Here is a 14,370-nt window from a genome sequence, read left to right on the forward strand (position 1 = left end):
GGAGGGGCAGGCGTGCTAAAGCAAACGAAGCCGTCTAGCGCTACCAGCTCTCCACCCCGCACTGACTCACCAGCATCTCGCCCTGAGCCGAGCACATCGTCAAGCCCGATCATCTATCTAGTACTGCCCTGGAATCCTGCGCAGCGAAGATGGCGTATCAGCACATGACTGCGCTACCTCTGACGGAGTCCGCTTTGTGACTGGTGCGAGTCTCTGGCCAGGGGGGGTCACACAGTCCCGGCTCTCAATCCCACGGCCAGCGCGCCTCCTCTCCCACATCTTGCAAGGGGACTTAATCACACGCTGCTCCGCCTGAAATCGGCCTGGCCGGAGCTGATCCTCCAGGGAGGGGCTACAGGCGGGAAGTGTCGCGCTCCGTGGGCTCTTGTCTGGAACTGTCGGCCTCTCGCCCCTGGCAACCGCTCCAGCGGCAGTAACCCTCCTGCCCAACCAAAAACAAAACTCAGCCGAAGGAGCCCGCCACAGTCTTGCACCTCCCTATCTCTCCTCCCTTCTCTCCTTCTACTCCCCCTCTCGCCCCCTTTGTTCTGCTGACCACTTCCTTCTCACTGTTCCCCCTTCCCCCTGTGCTTCCTCCCGGTTCCGCTCCTTCCAACTTCTTGCTCCTCTGCATTGGAACTCTCTCCCCCTCTCAATCCGCTCTTCCACTTCCCTCACCTCATTTCGCACTTCCCTTAAATCCCTCCTCCTTCACTCCCCACCTTGATGCACCCCCTGCCCTCTTTACTCCCCCCTGTGCTTTTTTCCCCTCTTTTAATCCCTCTCTCCCTTCTATCTTTACTTTCTTCCTCCCCTCCTGTTACATTTATTCAATCCTTCCCCTGCCCCTCCCCCAACACTCATGTTCCCACTCCACTCCCCCCCCCTCTCAGTCAATTGCTCTTTGCACTGTTTTGCTGAATGATTCAAGTTGTAATTTGCTCATAAAGTTATTGTTATTACTCTGTATTTTGTTTTTCCAATGTACAGCGCCTTGGTGTAAAGCGCTCTATAAATAAATAAATAAATAAATAAATGAATAAATAAATAAATAAATCACAGCACCTTTTCTGCACCTGTTTCAAGCTGCAGCCGGTATCCATCCGGATCTACAGCCCAGCAGTCCCCAGAGCACAGAGGACCTCCACCAGCCTGCCCAGCCTTGGCCCACAGAATTCTCGGATCGTGACACGCTGGGTCTGAGATCCCGAGAACTCACAGGGCAACACGGAGTCCACGTGCCTCCTGGAAAAGTACATTAAACCGGCATCAGCATCTTTAAGGTGACGAGTGGGGAGGAGCGGGGGACACGCGCATGATTCAGACACTTCCCGTAGCCTCATCCATATCGGGCTCCCGACTCACAACAGCACTAAATGCTGCGGGACCACCCCGCCTGGCCCCGGATACACCCCCAAGCCTCCTCTATCTGATACTCCACCGCATTTCCCCCTATCACCAGGATGCTTCTTACGGCCCGCTGAGGCCCACTGCAATTTGCCACAGGCAGCCGAATATATGCCACAACCCCCCCTTGACACTTGTGCTCCCTAGACCGCACCAGACGGGGCAGGTAACTAAAGAAGATTCCAGAACTTTCCCCCTAGGGAAATTGGCAAACTCCCACGCAGTAAGGCCTGCCACAGAGACCCAACTGCACCAAAATGTCAAAAAGCAGCAAAGCCTCTAGACAAGCTGACATTGTCTCCTTATTGGCGAACACCACTACTGAGAGATCCAGAAAGGGGGACCTACCTGAAGATCCCGCCAACAATCCCATGTCCACAGTACCGGCACCAACCCACTGCCCATCCCAATCGGTCACTAAAGCTGATTTGCAAGACCTGCTGTCAGCTCTGACTAAAGAGATTCAAAAAAGCACAGAAGAGGTCACAAAGAAAATTAACTCTCTGGATGGGCGGGTGGGGGAAGTAAAACACTGAATGGCCGAGGTTGAAACCGAGGCATGCGACCAAAGATTTGAAGTCGAACAGGACAGGGACAGGATCGCAGCCTTAGAAGCAAGATGCAACCTACTAGAGGCAAAACAGGAGGACGCAGAGAACCGCTCTCGGAGAAATCACATCTGCCTATGAGGGATCCCATCCTCCATTCCAGACGCAGAATTAAAAGGCTGTGGGCCTCATTACAACCCATGCGTTAAGGGTTTAACAGCGCCGTCGGCGCCGTTAACCCTTAACGCCTGATCACCATTTTAACGGCTGCTTTTAGCAGCCGTTAAAATGCAAGGCGCTAACCCGCCTTGGTGCTAATTACGGCACCGTAATTTACGGTGCCGTAATTAGCGCCTTCCCCACTCCCATTATGCCCTATGGGGCAAAAATGGGAATGGGGAAGGGTAAATGGGGAATGGGGATTTACCGCCCCACTCACCTTGGAATGGGGCGGTAAATCCGCCATCCACCATGGTGTAAACGCAGTTTACACCATGGTGGTAAAGTAGGGAATTTACCGCCTGGGTTGTAATGAGGCCCTATGTCTCAAATCTACTCAGATTCATAATTACACTCCCAGACAGTGCGCCCTTGGAGCTGGACCGGTTACACAGAACATCCCCAAGACGGGAGTCGACATTCCCCCGGACGTCCTAGTTAGAATCCATTTCTTTCAACTGAAGGAAGAAATTATGCCCGAGGCGAGGCAAATGCACCAGATCACCTTCCAGGGATCCACAATCTCGCTCTATCAAGACCTGGCCGCCTCTACTCTCCAAAAGCAAAAAATCATGCAACCTCTAACGGAATGGTTACGAGAAAGAAAGATCCTGTATCAATGGGGTTTCCCGACCTCAGTCAAATTCAAGTGGGAACGAGCTCTGAGAAAAATTCACACACCAAAAGAGGCGGACAAATTTATGGGTCTCAGAAAATCTGACGAGGAATCGGAATCAGAAGAACCAACCCGCCCCCCTCGTGAAAAGCCTCCCACAGGAGTATGGTCAAAAACCGGCAGGCGACGCAGACTTCGGGGTCCCCCTAAGAAAGACAACTTTCCGGGCTGACCAAATTAGCAATAACTCAGCTGAGTCCTGGCTCTCCAATCTCGGGCTGTCACCCTGCTCAGGTAGCCGGTCTAAAGACGAGGTACAACTCACAGCTCACAACGACTCAAGGACATCGAGGAAGTCCTCAGAGACATTTACTCTCATTCATGCCAACAGTGCGGGAGCAAGGATGAGCTCCAACATTCTTCAACTCAGCGGCCCAGTTGGCCAACGCTAGGCGCCTTGGTGCCACCAGTTCCCCCAGTGGCAGCAAAACAATGGTTCTACTACCAGTTCAAGTTGGGGAGGAGTTGAGGGGGGAGATAAGTTACCAAGGCAATCAACCCAGAGACAGGCACGCCGAACCCCACGGGTTCTGGCCTCACAGTCAATTCCGCAGCATAACGTATCAGCAACTCAGCTTTCACCAGACCAATGCAGCAAGCAATCTCTTCTAATAGACTCTCGGCCCTGGAGTGGGAACACGGACCACGACACATCTGAAGCTAAAGCGGATACCAGTGGCCGATACAAGTGAAATAGTGATACTCACATGGAATGTCCAAGGCCTGAACTCGCCAAGAAAGTGTAAGTCAGTGGAACACAGACTGGGTCAATTATCGGGTGACATCGTACTTCTCCAAGAAACTCACCTACTGCAAGAAGACGAAATCCGAGTGAGATTCAATAGATATAAACACAGAGCATACTTCGCCTCCTCCGGAAAGAAGAAGAGAGGAGTAGCAATTCTATTAAGCGATAGAGTTCTAAAGGGCCTGTTTGAAAAATTCCTATCACCATCGCTTCAGTTTATGGCCCCAACACATCCCAAGCCAACTTCATCACAAACCTAATTCCGACCATCCTAGCCTTTCACCAAAGGTCACCTGATCATGAGTGGAGATTTCAACCGCATGCCAAACCCACAAGTGGATAAAACTTTGCCCTCCACGAACACAAACTTTGCAGAAGCACTGTCAATAGCCAAATTGCTAAGAGAAGCCGTATCTGTCAACGCATGGAGGCTATTCAATGGCACCTCAAGGGACTACACTCACTACTCCTGCGTGCATAAAGGCTTCTCAAGAATAGATCTCATACTATTATCTGGAGTCCTGTTCCCATGTTTAAACAATGCAGAAATCCACCCCTGCATGATATCGGATCACGCCCCAGTATCCGCTAATCTAGTCATCTCAGGACAAAAACATCCAGTTCAAAGGCATTGGAAACTTAACGACTCATTGCTACTAGAGGAATGCATCCGATCGGAAACTGAAGAAACTATCTCCAACTATTTCAAAGAAAATATGACGGAGCATTCTCCCATCAACATCATCTGGGACGCCATGAAATAGGTCGTCAGAGGCACACTGATCAGTGCCGGAGTGGAACAGAGAAGAGTCTCAAATATCATGGCTGCTAAACTGGAGGGAAAAGTAAGGCAATTAGAGGACGAACTGAAATCACACAAGTCCAGAAAAACGGAGAGAGCCCTAAGGAAGGCTAAAACAGCGCTGGAAATGCACTGCGCCAACCGCACAGCAAAAGCCTTAGCATTTACAAAGCAATTTTATTACAGCAAAGGGAACAAAGCAAACGAGGTGCTAGCGCACAAATTGAAAAATATCCGCAGCCGAAACAACATTTTTAAACTAAGAAGGGAAGATGGGAAAATGCTCTACTCCGAGACAGAAAAAAAATCGAAGAACTAGTGTATCACCATAAATCAATCATGTCCGGGAACCCCACGGCACTAGACAATCTGCCAGAATATCTGAGCCCCATACCCCCTCGAGACACATCCCTCTTGGAACCCCTAGAACTGCCCATCTCTACTGAAGAAATCATTGAAGCTATTAAATCCCTCAAAACCACCGCTCCGGGCCCTGATGGTTTATCCGCAAAGTTCTATAAAAAATACGCCAGAATACTAGCCCCTCAGATGTCGGCCCTATTTAACTCCTTCCTTACCTCAAAGTCAATAACCGGATCAATGGCGGAATGTAATAATTACGGATTCAGAACAAGTTAGGTAACTGACAGGTTATCTCAATGACTCACCGATACTCCTCTTCCTCTCCCTTCTCTCTCTCCTTCTCTCTGACTCGGATATCCTCCAACAGGGGGATGAATACAAAAGCCTCCCTAAACCCTTTTCTCTACCTCCAGAAGACTAGAGGAGAGAAAAGGTCTCAGGCAAACCCTCTGGGGAAGAAAACCCTGTGTCAGCGACTGCAGGATCGATGTCGTCTGTTGCAGCTAAGATTCAGGTGAAGATTGGTGGAAGGCGGTCTTGACGGAGAAAGAAGAAGAGAGTTTGATAAGTATATGAGGGTAAGTGAGTGATAGAAAGTGGAGGTAAGTATTCTCAAGTTACCCTTAAAAAGGATTAGGAGGGGTATCACGCTGGAAGAGGAGATTTCTGGTTTCCACCTGATGAAGTACGGAATTACGTTAGCACAGTACAGAGTATAGAGTGAGCAAGAGTGTACAGTAAGGGATCTTTACCTTGCAAGTTGTGAGAGAGGAACTTGGCTGTAAACCCGCAATCACAGGTGTTGAACAAGTGGGTCCGAAGACTGAATTCAGAATCCCTAGATATTGGATAAGGGAAAGAAATAATGTGTCAACTACAGGTTACTGTTGGAACCAGGGGGTGTCTGTTACTGCTATCCTTCGTACCGATGAAATCTAACAGTCTGCTCGCCGGATTCCTGACTAGGTGTGAGCGAGACGGAGCTGGAGTCTCTGTGGTCGGAGAGGAGGCGAGTAGAAATGCAGAGTCTGAAAGTCGGAAAGAACGAAGGACAGCTTTAGGTGTAATGAAGTTTTGGAAGTAAGCAAGACGTATTGGAAAGGTATCCCTAGATACGAACTTACGTAGCGTTGTCTGTGAGGAGTAGCAATGCATCCGTGCGTTGTCAACAGGGACAGATAAACTGAATCTCGAGTAGGAGGGCGGAGCGTCCCTGGTGCTGGGTTGTACATTGTCTAGACCCACATCGTCCGTTGTGGCGGCCATCTTGGAAGGAAAAACGGCCGAAATCCGTCATCCATGGGACCAACAATGCCACAAAGACCAATGTCTCCGAAGGGGCATGACACGGAATCACTCACAGTACTACTACACAAACCTTGAAAAGACCCCGAACTAGCTGCCTCCTACCGGCCTATCTCACTCCTGAATAATGACGGGAAGATCTTTGCCAAAGTTCTGGCCAGTAGACTGGGACCAACCCTACCAACCCTAATTGATCAAGACCAAACAGGATTAATCCCTGGGAGAAGCACCTATTACAACATTAGAAGGACGATCAACATCATCGAAAGTGCCCACAAACTAAAGGTAGGAATGGCCGCCTTATCTTTAGACACACACAAAGCTTTTGATCTGGTTGACTGGGGGTACATCCGGGCAGTCGTGGCGCATTTGGGCTTTGGCCCCAACTTTATCACATGGGTAATGGCCAACTATCAATCGTCCACCACACAGCTGCGGGTCAATGGCACAAGGTCCAGCAAAATCCACATATCCAGGGGTACCAGGCAGGGCTGCCCACTCTCACCCCTAATCTTTGCTCTATCTGAGGAGCCCTATGCTGCAAGAATCAGGCAAAATGCGAATATCAGTGGGTTGTCCGTGGGAGGCCATGAATATAAAATATATACGCGGATGATGTCCTAATAAATGCAACAAATCTGACAATGCCCTTGGGTGCCCTGTGGGAGGAGATTTCGGAATTCGGGGCCCTGTCAGGGTTCATGGTAAACCTGTCTAATGTGGGATGTATTTACCCATGCATCCGAGCCGTACCTCAAAACTGTGCAGTACTGACATGGAAAACATCATGATGGCCAGAGCTTCCCAGAAAATGCACAGGGAAATGCATGAAGAATAGGCTACCACCCATTTTTGCCGATGTTATGGGCACAGAAGGACACTGCCTAAAACCACCATTGGACTACCCACACAGTAGTCTGAAACCATTGGGAATGGCAATGCTGATTGCCAAAAGCAAACCCATAACTGTTGGGAATTCATTTTCTTAAATCCCAAAAAGGGGTGCAGTACCAGTACTCACCACTATCCAAAAGCCGGCGTTTTAAAACCACCCTGTGTTTCTCTGAAGGCAGGCTCAAAATGCCTATTTTCAAACATTGCAACATGTGCAAAATATTCACTGAACACCAGCAGACATTTGGCAGAATGGAGTTTTGTGTGCTTACAAAATCTGGGAAATGAAGAGCCCAAAACAATGCTTATAACAAAACTGCTATGGAGTCAGCAGTTTAAGTTGCACTGGATTTAAAGACACTAAAATCGAAATGTTTAGATTAAATGAGTGACCTATGTTTGGTGTCACATGCCTTTGTAACTGTTGAAATGCCATAGTTTTGCACTTAGAATCAGCCTTCTAGCTGCATATGTGAAAATGTTTAGTTTTATTTGAATGCAGAAACTGGGGAACAAAAAGTGACATTTTATCTGAAACCTGGCTTAAGGAACTGAATTCTGCCTGGCAACTAGCCCCATCAGGAGTGAACTTGAGTCACAGCTGTGTTCCCAGGCCTAGCTGCCCTTTTGCTGCTCACACCAAAAGGGATATGACACTTCCCTGATTGAATTACCTGTGCTCTACAGGAGCTCTGAACAAAGCCTGTCTTGACTCAGGCAAAGGTTTTATTACAGCGGTCGTAAAATGTAGCTTCCTCTTGGCAGAAGCTGGGAGGGGCACTGCCTGTGAGAGCAAGCTGGCTTGGCAGAACTGGATAAACCAGTATTTCTACCTTGTGCTGAGAGGAAACCACACCCCTTTGGAGCCAGAACATAACTCTAAAAAGATGAATAACTCATAGAGCGGACATGTGAAAATTTTATAAATGATACCATAATTCTTGTGATTTTTCTGCCCACCTTTTAAGACGTGCTAGGACCCGGTGGTATGTTCAGGGGGGTGTTAGCGGAAAAGTGGATATTACTCTAAATGTATGCATGTTAAAAATCTGAAACTTCATCAATTAATGTCCATACTCCCTGCGCACATGTATGTAAAGTTGGGTCAATGTCAGAAATTGAAAAATCAGTTAAAAAGTCAATTATCTGCCATTTCTGAATGCAAGCTCTTAGAAACAGCAGATTTGGACAGAGACATGGCTAAATTCAGCCACACCATGTATATGTAATTTCAAACAACTGTGTAACTGTGAAATATGGATTTTGATCATATATAGATTTGGGTGCACAGATGACAGGGGAGGTTTTTTCAAGAGATCATAAATGGCTGACATCACTCTGACACAACTTAGTTCCCCAATCAAATGAGAAATGGAAGTTTGACCAATGATAAGTGGAGAGGGGCTGGCTAGTGATGCTGCTCACACACACCCATTTTAAAAACACAAAAAAGCAGAGAGACAGGACAGGTAGAGACCTTCAATTCCATCTGCCGCTGGAAGCTCTGCCGGAAAAATCCATACTTACCTCCATCAAACTTCAAAGAGCCAACACTTAGACTCCAAGATAAACAGAGACTTCAGAACCTTAACCAAAAAGGTCACTGCCAGCAAGAGTATTTGTCAGCAGGCCTAAAAATCTTTTTGCAACTGAACTCTTCAGACAGCCGGCTGACGCTGTCTGAATTTTGCCAAGAACTTTTGCAAGAACCCGGTGACAGAAATATCCAAAGAGAAGGCAGGACCCGACCCAGAGAACCGGTGCCTAGCAGAGACCAGGCCATTGTGTCCAGAGTGCTGACCCCGATGCTGTGAGCAGTTCCAGAGACCAGACGCTGTGCCCAGAGACCGTCCGAAGTCCAGACCTGTTGACCAGATCGTGACAAAGCCGCCTTCCTGTTTAAAATCTCTTGTGAGTACCGCCAAACTGTACCAAACCAAAGCTCTTAGTTTAAATTCATCTAATTCAATCTATTTAACCTAAGTAGAACTGCCTGATAGCTCCAAATCTGTCACTTGTCATTTTCTAGTTGCAAGCTGCACTTGTCTTTTTGAGCTTTTAAAATTTCAAATCTGAAAAACGACCTTTATTCAATCGCTCATATCTCCGCAACCGTTTGTGCTAGAGACTTGCAGTAACTTTCATCTGAAAGTTGAGAATCTAAGCTTTTAATCGCACTAAAAACCGCATTCCTACCCCCTATAGTTTTGCCGCAATCGCGGAACACGCATCCGCGAATTTTACCGCGATTTGCAAATTTCTCCTCGTGTAAAAACAGCTGCTGCTTGCCTTCCATTTGCCAGAAATTCGTTTAACCTGCTAATCATTCCTGAATCATTGCAAGAGTGAGCCTGAGCTAATATTAACCAGATACCACTCACCCTGAACCTCTGAAAGGGAATTAAAAGCATTTCCAGCATATTTCTCATCCATTGCCAGCACATATCAAAGCAATTTGGGCCTGTGTTTTCAAACTTCTGTAGTCTAAGCTTGCTGGGGTGAACTGAATCACATTTGATTGCATTTCTGAGAACTGTGTGTTTTCCTTCCATTTCCTTGCCTTGCATCAAGGGGGGGGAGGGGATTGCCAGAGAAAAGTGATTACATTGTTTTGTTGAAATCATATTGAGTATTTTCTATACTGCATTTCATTCATTCAACCCTGCATTTCCTTGAACCCTATAAAGCATTCTCTACCACATTATACTTCTGTACCTATTTACCACTGTGCTACCTTATCCATTTCATGTCAACTCCTTATTGATTATAGAGAAGCGTGTTGGTGCCAGATTCTCCGTTGTTAATCTTTATCATATCAGATTAAGTGTGCTATTCAATTATTAATTTACTATAAAGTTTGATATATATATCTATTGTTTAAATTATCAAATAAACCTTTTAACTTGCAAAACAGAACTACTTCTCGGCTCAGTGGGGTCAGGGGGATTCCAAGAGAGGGGTGTTATATAGGGGTAGTCATCCAGAACGCATGAACTGGACATAAAGATATATCAATAAGGGTTTTCATTCAGTATTATAGACTAGGCGTTGACTCAGCTGTAGTGTTGAATTGAATCCTCTTACAAATTGGGGGCTCGGCCGGACGTTTGGGTTAGAATACCACTTGTGCAGCTTAATACAGTGTGATAACTGACGGGATACATACATCCGGTCGGATCACCACGCTGCATTACGCTGTGAAGCATTCCTCAAAAGGGACACTCCAAGAAAAGTTCTGTTCTGCAAAAATAAAATACTAACTTCTGTAAGTCAGGACAGAGACCAATCTCTAGAATGACGACCTTGGTAGATATGAAAATAGCCAGAGAGCACTTCTTACATAAACTATTTGTGAGAGGTGAATGGGCTGAGCAGGGCCAGGATGCCTGGTTGCAGGCCATCACGCGACAGGTCACTGAAACAGGGTCAGACTTATGGAGAGATCAGGGTCCATTACATGTGGCCCTGAGTGAACTATATATGGCTCCTAAAGCCAAAGAGGAACACAATAAGATTGCCAGGATAGCAGCATACCTGTACCTATATATGGGAGACATGCAGGATAGATGTGCTGAAAGCCAAAATCTGGCAAATAGGCAACAGGTGGTGTTAGAGAAGGTCCAATCTGACCTGGTCTCTTCTGAGCAGAGGCTGCAGGGGAGCCAGGAGTCAGAAAATGACAGCAGGCAGTACATCATTAAAATAAAAGAGGATATGGGCATCTTACAACAGGAAAAGACAGACCAGGATACCAGATTTCTGGCCCTGCAGAAGGAGCACCAAGACAGTTTGGACTCCTTACTGCAGAACCAGAAAAAGTTGGAGCAACAGATCAATTTCAACAGGGCATGCGCGGAGCAGGTAGTCACCCTGCAAAGCCAGCTAGATAGAGAGAAAGAGGAGAGCAATAAACTGATTCTGAAAGACCTGGATACCCAGGCAGAGTTTGATCAGGAGCGCCAGAAAGCTGGTGCCTTCCAAAGGCAGAGGGACGACCTGGCGGCACAAATGCAGGCTCTTAGTCAGGAAAGAGACGCCATAGGCCAGGAAGTCTGCCATTTAAAAAGGAAAATGGAAGAAAATCACCTGGCCCTCCAGGGGCTGGGTGACCTCCAAAAAGAAAACCAGAACTTGTTAGAGCACACCAGGAGGGTGGAGGATGCTCTAGCAAGAAAGGAGCAGGCCAATAGGGACACAGCTCAGGAGGTAAACCTCCTGCAGCAAAGACTGGCCCAGTGCTCCAGGACCAATCAGGAAGCACAGAGGGAAAATGAGGCTCTCTGCCAGCACAATGAGAGGCTCCAGCAACAGGTAGCGATGCAGGAGAAACTGATAGAGTCGAGTAAGGCCTTAACAGAGGAACTGAAGGCACAAATGCAGGCTCTTGCATTGCAACAGGGAGCAGGGACGGATAGAGATGAGGTTCGCTGGGAAATGGAAACTCCGGAGCATAACCTCAGGAGCCCTAGTACCAGAGGCCCTCATACCTCTCAGTCCCTGGACTCTGCCACCCCCATGTCCCCTGGCGCACACGAGCACAGGGCCACAGGGATGGCAGATTACTATCCAACCAGAAGCATGGGGCTCATAGGCCAGTACCACTCAGGAATGGAGGGGTGGGCATCCGGGTATGGGCACCCAAGTACAGTACAGTTCAGTGGGGAACCCCAGGAGAGTAGGCCCCTTAAGGGCATCCTGAAAACCTCTGCCCAGTTAGGTCAGTGGGGGGGGGTACCCATCAAATCCTGGCAGCAAGGAGGAATCTGAAGACTCCTCAGAACTGCGCAGGACACAGGAGACCAGGTCCCCACATTCTGCCAGCCATTCCCAGGCTCGCAGAATCCGGGAAAACCTGGAAGAGCAGACAGGAACCTCTGGGAGCAGTGCCTCTGAGTCCGAGGACGATTGGACCAGGGTTACCCGGACCAAAAGGGCCAATAAGACAAAAAGGGCCTTGCTTAAGGACCCTTTAAAGCAGATTAAGGCGATCAGGAGCGTCATCACGCCTTACCATGAGAACGCTAAGTATTCTGTTTGGGAGCACTTAGAGTTGTTTGAACAAATGATGGAGACTTTCCATTTGAAGGACAGCCAAAGCTGTATTCAATATGTAAAGTGGACCTTCTCCCCGGAATACTCCAGTTTCTTTGCGGGGCTGGAGGACCAAAATCATTTAAGATGGTCCACCTATAAGGCGGCCATCCTGAAACATTTTTCCATTCATAGAAATCCTCAAGAGGCTCGCAAGGCAGCCTACAATTTACAATGTGGGGAGGATCAGGCCCCACAAGAATTTGTGCAGGAACTGAAACGTGCTTTTGCGCAGACCACCAGAAGGGTGCGCACAGATAGTAGAGAGTTCATTAATACGTTTTTTCATGCCTTGCCCAAATACATAATGACCCAGCTCGTGAGGGATTTTCACGAGAAAAGATCTTTAGACTGGGTCATTGAACAGGCTACCCGGATCTATGAGGTGCAGAAACCGGTAGATAGCAAAAGTAATGCCCAGAAAAACCCCAAAGCCAACAGCACCCCTGCTGCTGCCAAGGTGGCAGAGGTAAAGGTCACCCCCGTTTTGGATTTGGAGATGGGGGGGCCTAAAAACCTACCTGCACCTAATAATGCTAGGCCCAGGAGGTCCTCGGGTCAGTCACAGACAGGGAGCCAAGGAGGCAGCCCCACAAATGGGGTCCCTCGCTCTCCTGATTATGTAAGTCCCCGTTACAAGGGAAATCGACCCATCCTGGGTTATGTGTGGACTCCTCCAGCCCAAGGGGGGGGATCCAGCCAAGCACCTAACCCAGGGAACTTCCCTCCCAACTTCCCACAGGAGGGCAGAAATTCTCCAAATCCTGGGCAGAACTTTTTCCCCAGGTATCCACCCAATTTCCAACCCCAAAATCATCCATCCTTCTTTCCCCAATTCCCTGAGCCCAGACAACCTAATCCGGGAGAGGGGAGGCCAAGGGTGGAGGGGTACCCAAATCTTCCCAACCCGGGGTATTACCAGAGGAGGGATAGCTACCCTTCCCGGGATCAGCCCAGGGGAGAAAACAGGGCCCCGTATCAGCCTGAGCGGGTTTCCCAGTTAGAGCGCCAGGTTCAAAACATGGCGCGGGATCTGGGTCACATACTGAGGGCTCAGCAGAACCCTCAGATCGGCATGCCGGCGCAGAACGCACCCAACTCTGGACCTGGTGCTCCAGAACAATGACGGGGGCAGCACCCCGATAACTCACCGGTTCCCAGGGAGGAGGCACAAGGGGAAGGGGGGTGTAAAGCCTTGGAGGAAGCTTCCTTCCTCACTTGTAAACAGCCCCTGGAAACCCAGGAACCGGAAACAAAATCTCTTGCCCCTGAAAGTCTGCCTCCTAAGGAGCAGAGGGGGGGTAGGAGAAACAAAAGACCCAAACAGACTCAGTTTGAGGAGGAGGTACAGATCTTCCAATTTGAGGGAGAGGGATCCTCAGAGGATCCTGGGAAAAGGATCTTCTCCTTCAGAGAGGGGGGAACTCCTCCCAAAGAAAAATGGGTTCCTAGGGATGCAAATCCAGACTGGGGAGATGTGGAGACTGAGCTACCGCCGCCCACCCTCTCATCCCAGAACCAACAGCAAGAAAATCCCCTGGTTCAAACCCATCCTGGTGACTGCCTCCAAAAAGGGGGGGGCGGCCCAGAACCGGAGCCAGGGGAACCCACAATGGCTCTGATCTCCAGTTGCCAACTTTTTCTTTCAGATTCCCAAGGCTCTCCACAGAATTCTGCCCAAAATTCTTCTCTCGCGATGTCCAAAACCAGAAAATTAGCCCACCAGTTGTCCAAAAATGTACATTATCTGTGCCCCCTTGAGGAGAAGGAGGGAAGATATTATGCCCCGGTACAAGTACAGGGGCAGGGTACAATCTCGGCACTGGTGGACACTGGATCTCAAGCTACCCTTCTGTCCAGAAGGGCCTTTGACGAACTGAATGCAGGAAGGGGAGAGAATTACCAAATTCCTCTCACCTCTCTTCCTGGACAACTGCAGAACTTTGACGGGAAGGAAATTCCCGTTGAGGGGACTGCAGACTTGGACATTAAGATCGGGCGACACAAGTTGAAACACCCGGTCATAGTTGTGACCCCAGAGGGCACCCCTTGTTTACTAGGGAATGACCTCCTGAGAAGGTTGTCACCCCTAATAGATTGCGTAAACAAGGTCCTCTGGACCCAGACTAGCCGACCAATAAAATTAAAACAGAGTGTCAACCATGTTAGTTTAAACGGCACCTGTCACATGGTTGAACAAAAATCTGACCAAGTAGAATTTCACTTCCAGAACAACCAGATTCCAGACGTGACAGTAATAGCAGTAGGACAACAGACTGGTGATGGGGGGTCCTCTCTATTTCTGAAAATCAACCTT

Source organism: Ambystoma mexicanum, chromosome 11 (genome assembly GCF_040938575.1).
Source record: "Ambystoma mexicanum isolate Mex_15411 chromosome 11, UKY_AmexF1_1, whole genome shotgun sequence".
Lineage (NCBI taxonomy): Eukaryota > Metazoa > Chordata > Amphibia > Caudata > Ambystomatidae > Ambystoma > Ambystoma mexicanum.